The following is a 7,349-nucleotide window of genomic DNA, read 5'->3' on the forward strand; positions in this document are numbered from 1 at the left end:
CTCGGCGTCGCCGTCACCTCCCTCGCGGAGCCGGCCCCCTCCTGTCGCCCCACCAGCGCCCTTCCGCCCGTCCGCGACCATGCTGACGCGGGACCCCGCCCGGAGCTACCTCGCCCCCGCCGCACGAGGACCGCGCCGCCGAAGCCCCTCACCGTCTTCCCCGAAACGCCGTCGCCTCGTCGTCCACGCCGGCCTGCTCCCCCTGTGTCGACGTCGACCCCGTCCTCCTCCACAACGGCCTTCCTCGACCTCCATCGCGCCCGCTGCCCTAGACCCTACGCCCCAATGTGAGCCCCGCCGCGCTCACCTCCGCCCTCCTCCTTCCCTTGTCCCCGCGCCTCCCTCGGTGCGCCACCGCGCGCACACACGCCCGCGGCCTCCTTCCAGTGCGCGCCCACCGTGGCCGCGCCCCTGTTGGTCACCACCGACCCCGCGCCGCCCTGCCTAGCCAGGGCTACGCACGGCCACGCCCCTCCTCGCCTTATCGTCGACGGCCGTGCGCCCCGGAGCTCTGCTCCGCCCCTGATCCCCGCCTTCGCCGCCGCAGCTCGCGCACCCCGCCCTCGGCCTCGTTGCCACTGCGGCCTGGGGGCCTCGCTGTGCCGCCCCCGCACGCTGGTCGCCGCTCAGGCTTCGGCCATGCCCGCGGCGCCCGTCGCCGGGTTCGCGCGCATGCCGAACCGCTCGGGCTGGTGCCCGACACCCGTTGCGCCCGCTAACCCGCATTGGTCCAATGACCCTATGACAAACGGGGCCCAGCCCAGAATGTTTTAATAAAAAAAGGGAAATAAAATAAAAATAAATTATTAATTAATTAATTAGTGGATTAATTAAGTTAATTAATCATGTTTAAATTAATCTAATTAACTAGTTAGTTTACTTAAACAGTAATTAGTTTAACCTAAACCCTAATCAACCTAACAGTGTATGACAGGTGGGTCCCACTAGGGCCCACACGTCAGTTTGACTAGTCAACACCTCTGTTGACTGCTGATGTCATGCTGATGTCATGATGACGTCAGCAAACACTGTTATGGATAATGTTGAATTAAATTAAATTAATTAAAATTCTTAAAATGATTTAAATATTTTAAAATTAATACAAAATAAACCGTAGCTCGGATGGAAAAACTTTGTACATGAAAGTTGCTCAGAACGACGAGACGATTCCGGATACGCAGTCCGTTCGTCCGCCACACCCCCCTAACCTATCGAACCCGCAACTCTCCCCCTCCGGCTCCTCTGCCCGAAAACACGAAACACCGGGAATACTTTCCCGGGGGTTTTCCCCCCCTTCACCGGTATCACCTACTACCGCGTTAGGGCACACCGAACACCGCGTATTGCCTTGATATATTTTGTGGTGCTTTGTTTGCTCTGTATTCATTATTTCTTCCCCCTCTTCTCTCCGGTAGACTACGAGACCGACGCTGCTGCTGACCAGTTCGACTACGGAGTCGACGACCCCTCTCTCTTGCCAGAGCAACCAGGCAAGCCCCCCCCCCTTGATCACCAGATATCGCCTATTCTTCTCTATACTGCTTGCATTAGAGTAGTGTAGCATGTTACTGTTCAGTTACTCCTATTCTGTTGCATAGCCTGTCATTGTTGCTACAGTCATTGATACCTTACCCGCAATCCTAAATGCTTAGTATAGGATGCTAGTTTATCCTCATTGGCCCTACACTCTGGTCAGTCTGCCTTGCTATACTATCGGGTCGTGATCACTCGGGAGGTGATCACGGGTATATACTATATACTTTACACTGTTACATTACCTGTGATACTGTTCGGAGTTGGGGGCTGAAAGGACAGGTGGCTCCATCCCGGTAGAGGTGGGCCTGGGTTCCCGACGGTCCCCGACGGTTACTTTGTGGCGGAGCGATAGGGCAGGTTGAGACCACCTAGGAGAGAGGTGGGCCTGGCCCTGTTCGGCGTTCGCGGATACTTAACACGCTTAACGAGATCTTGGTATTTGATCTGAGTTGGCTACGAGCCTATACGCACTAACCATCTACGCGGGAGTAGTTATGGGTATCCCGACGTCGTGGTATCAGCCGAAGCACTTCAGACGTCAGCGACGGAGCGGCGCGCGCCAGATTGGAACGTAAGCCTGCTCTTGTATTAAGGGGGCTAGTTCTACTTCCGGCCGCCCACGCAACATGCAGGTGTGCTATGGGCGATGGGCCCAGACCCCTGTGCGCTTAGGTTTAGACCGGCGTGCTGGCCTCTCTGTTTTGCCTAGGTGGGGCTGCGACGTGTTGATCTTCCGCGGCCGGGCATGACCCGGGAAAGTGTGTCCGGCCAAATGGGATCGAGCGTGTTGGGCTATGTGGTGCACCCCTGCAGGGAAGTTAATCTATTCGAATAGCCGTGATCTTCGGTAACAGGACGACTTGGAGTTGTACCTTGACCTTATGACAACTAGAACCGGATACTTAATAAAACACACCCTTCCAAGATCCACAGACAACCCGGTGATCGCTTTTCTACAGGGCGACGAGGAGAGGATCGCCGGGTAGGATTATGCTATGCGATGCGACTGGAGATGCGTTTGGAGATGCTACCTGGATATGCTACTTGGAGATGCTACTTGGAGGACTTCAATCTACTCTCTTCTACATGCTGCAAGACGGAGGCTGCCAGAAGCGTAGTCTTCGACAGGATTAGCTATCCCCCTCTTATTCTGGCATTCTGCAGTTCAGTCCACTGATATGGCCTCCTTACACATATACCCATGCATATGTAGTGTAGTTCCTTGCTTGCGAGTACTTTGGATGAGTACTCACGGTTGTTTTCTCCCCCCTTTTTCCCCTTTCCTTTCTTTCTGGTTGTCGCAACCAGATGCTGGAGTCCAGGAGCCAGGAGCCAGCGTCGATGACGACTACTACATTGGAGGTGCTTACTACTACGTGCAGGCTGACGACGACGACCAGAAGTAGTTAGGAGGATCCCAGGCAGGAGGCATGCGCCTCTTTCGATCTGTATCCCAGTTTGTGCTAGCCATCTTATGGCAACTTGTTTAACTTATGTCTGTACTCAGATATTGTTGCTTCCGCTGACTCGTCTATGATCGAGCACTTGTATTCGAGCCCTCGAGGCCCCTGGCTTGTATTATGATGCTTGTATGACTTATTTTATTTGTAGAGTTGTGTTGTGATATCTTCCCGTGAGTCCCTGATCTTGATCGTACACATTTGCGTGCATGATTAGTGTACGATTGAATCGGGGGCGTCACAAGTTGGTATCAGAGCCGACTACCTGTAGGAATCCCCCTTTACAACTCCTTGGCCGAAGTTGAGTCTAGTCGATGAAAATTGTTTTACTAACTTGGCTGTGCGGCCCATGGGCCCACGTCGCCAATTGGGTGGTATTAGGATCTTTTACTCCTCGACCTTTACTCTGGGACTCTGAGCTCTCTTCTATTCGGGTTAAATGATTTTGCTAAAAACAAAACTAACTTTAGGTTCTCGCAAGTACTTTCTCCCGGAGAGCCACTTGTTACCGATGACCGCCTGCTGCACCAGAAGATTCCGAGATACTCTACGATGTGCTCTGGAGACTATGTGCCATCGCTTTTGCAATTCACTTCCATCGATAAATCCCTCTGGATAACTACTTACACCTATCGTTCATATTGTCATCCCCAGTTGCTCTTGTTATTACAAAATGTCCTGAAATACTCTTCGGTATTCCGAGAATTCTTTACGCTTACTGCCCTGCAGTTCCTTGCTGCATGAATACCCCTATGGATAATTACCCGCGCTTGCCGAGTATCCGCTCATCCCCAGTTGTTCTTGTGTTTCACAAAAGTCTTCAAAATAATATTCGATCTTCCGAAAATCCTCTGGAGCCTTTGGCTCTTGAAATTCTTGCTTGCTTGCATTATGGTTAATCCCATAACTCTCGTAGTCTTATTGACATTCCTTGTCATTATCATTTTTGAGTCTGTTGACTCAATATGTTTGCGAATACACGCAATCATCTTTGATCCTTATAAGTTACTTTTCCGGCTGAGCTGCCATTCTTTTAACTGGAATTGGTTCTCGACCAATCCAATTGTCATTGATTGTACCATAAGGCTATTCAACTTATCCATCCCTAATCAGAGCATTGCTTCTGATCCCTTGATTTGGAAATCATATTTCCTTTGCATTTGACAAATGAGTTAGTCAGTTGTTTCTATAATCTGATCTCCTTGCATTCTTCTTCCTCTAGTTGAGTACCGATACTCGTATCAGATCCTTTGTGGACCATCAAGTCCTTTGTTGGATTGTTATCCGCCAGTGTCCTTCACATTTGATCACTTTGTGAGTTCTTCCCCTTATACATGATGCCCTTGTTAAGTTGTATCCTCTGCTTGGCCAACCATGCTCTGCTTTCGGGCTTGTGTTATTTACTCTGGAAACTTGTGGTATATGTTTCTAAGAAGCCCCTATGGGTTGAACCTATGCCTTCCTTAATAGGTGTGAACTCGAAAGTTTTCACGAGTCGTACTCTTCTGGTATTTTGCCAGATAAAATTTCAAAACTACAACTTCATTGAGCGCGAGAAGTGAATGAAAGGTTGTGCATTGGAGAAGTGGGAGTCGACCTTGAACTTTGCGTTCATGCCCATGGACACGATGTACATCTTCTCATCGAAGTTTCTTTTAAAATCAATTATTCCCTTGGTATAAGTTCATCTTATATCTGAGATCTGGCCTTTTTGCAATCGTGGTTCTGACCATGTTCTCCCTTAAATATCATGTCCTGTGCAAGTTTAAGCACTTGTCTTCTATAGAGCAATACCCCAGTTCAACTTCTAGTTTGATCTGTCGTCGAGTATTACCACCTGGTATCTCGAGATTATCTTGGAACTGCATAATTTCTTATGAGTTCTTCATCAAGTACTACATACTCACCGATTACAATTTTTCATGGGCTCGGAGTTACTGAACACTCAAAGACACCGATAACTGAACCGAGTCCGCTCTACGGTTCAACAACTCTTCAGTAAGCTTCTATAAGTACGAGTTTGTACCCGATCACGCCATTCCTAGCCTGTTTGGCTATATCATTGACGTGACGATTCTAACGGTGCTACCTGGTCCTTATTCTCGGAGCACCAATTTTCGACGATGAACTAACCTTACGTCGATTTTTTTTTCCTCGTCATACCCTTTCACCTTAAACAACAAGCTTGAGTTTGAGTTTGTGTCGTAACTGTGGTTCCAATAACCTCTTGCTTCATCATTCCTTTGACTTGATGTCGTCGCTGATTGACTACATCTGCATGAAATCTCTCGACAATTGTGTCGTGATCACCATCAACCTTATGAGCTCTTCCAGGAATTCAATTGAATTCATGATGGGTAATACCATCCTTGCCCCTCGATGATTCCTGTTCTCATCGACCACTTTATGGCCTTCCCACCAACACAAGCTTGTTCATTCTTGGTGTTATACCTTGAGTTCCTTGCTACCCAGCATTTGATCTTCCTTACCTCGGAAGTATTACCATCTCTTTTTTTCAAGAATGTGGTGGGAATTTCACCACCTCTTAAGAATTCTTGATATCAAAATGCTTCTTGCCATCTTCGTTCATTTCTTGGTCCCCGTGTTAATTCCAACAAGTGAACGGTGTTGTTTGGATTCTTTCCTTCTAGCAACCCTAAAAATTTTTTAAGTTAATGATCGAAAGTTCATTCTTAGGCTATTGACTATTGAATCACCATTCTGACATTGGTCGTGCAACCCAACCCATATTTCGGGTGCACCTTTCAACCAATGTTTAATTGTGTATGTTTTCCTCGAGCATACATCATTATACCATTTGATCTGACAAATGTCATCTTCTTGTTCACATTATTGTGTAAATCCATCTTTTGAAAATCTCAATGAATTGTCGCTGAGTCAATCAGCCACCTCCTCACCTCTCCTTGGTTTAATGATGAACTATTGTTTCAGGAACCCGCTCCCATAGTTCATTTCCCGAGAGTCTTGCAATGCCATTTCAACGATTTGTGTTGCGTCTTTTCTTCTCGGACATCCTGAGTCTGAGGCATCATGACACCAATTGGATCTGAATCTCGGTCAGATATGATGGTTGGGACAACTTTCCACGAGTTATGTTGTTTGTCCTTTGATGACCCGGTAACATGATGTCATGCCTAGCACCCCCCCCCCCTGGCTGGAGGACCTATCATTATAGATTCCTTTTCAGCAAGGTTATCCGTTCATCCATGGGGAAATTGTAAGACTTATTCTACAAGTTATTCCTGACGGATCCTTCGTGTTTCCAAAGTTTGATCTTCACCTGAAGACCATGTCAATGCTACCTCGAAGCATGTCAATGGTACTCCGATTTTCAACAGGAACATTTGAAGCACGATGCTAAATTTTGTTTATCATTTATCCTAACACCGTTGTATGGGTAATATCATGAGATTCCTCCCCCCCCCTTACCTAAATGGTTGTCTACCTTATATCCTGTCATGGATATCTTGTTCTGCTTGTCCTTGGGAAGGATATACCCCTGATATATGTGTTTAAACACATTTTCCTTTCCATTATTTGGTTTAACCTTTCTTGTGATCTATATAATCTAAGCAGTAATAATTCACTGCGTAGGTAAAACACCTCGGTGTACAACTCTGACAGTGAGACCTTGTTTCTATTGTTGATGGCATTTCGGTAATCGCCGATGGATGAGAACTTTGCCTATTGGTCCGCCTCGTTTCAACGAGCAGGAAAATGGTTCTCTTCGTCCCTCGCCCTTGGTACCAACGTTGTTGCCGACATAGCTGACATGGTACTCCCTGACATGCCTTGCTATCATGACCGTGCAAGATGTCACTGCTCCTATTATAAAAAAAAGGGAACCACATGGTGGGCCCATAACCCACAGTTTCACAGGATCGAAACCTGACTCTCCTATACACCCTGTTGCCAAAGTTATTCCTATAGCTTGACTTCGTATGTAATTTGCGAGCCACCTTCCTAGTGATCAATTCTGGTATCGGACACAATACTTATTCCCGTTGCTCTGAACCCCATTCACACTCTGTTTCAGGCAATGAACGATTGCCTATCCGCTTGAAACTTCTTATTGCACCGTCTTACTTTGCTCTCGATGTGTTTCATTTGTTCAACTCGAGAGATACTCATATGTTCATACTTGGGAAACCCCCAGAAGATTTTCCCTTGTAACATCCTATCGTTGTAGAGCTGCCCCTTACCTATTCGTAAGTACGATGGAGATCCCGAAGAAAGGATGACAAATTGATCATGGTGACTTGAAGCAGTGAAATGAAGACATCAACGAAAGGGATCAACCTCTTCGAAAGGGAAGCCAAGACCGAGAAGACT

This window comes from Triticum aestivum, chromosome 1B, assembly GCF_018294505.1.
Source record: "Triticum aestivum cultivar Chinese Spring chromosome 1B, IWGSC CS RefSeq v2.1, whole genome shotgun sequence".
Taxonomy (NCBI): domain Eukaryota; kingdom Viridiplantae; phylum Streptophyta; class Magnoliopsida; order Poales; family Poaceae; genus Triticum; species Triticum aestivum.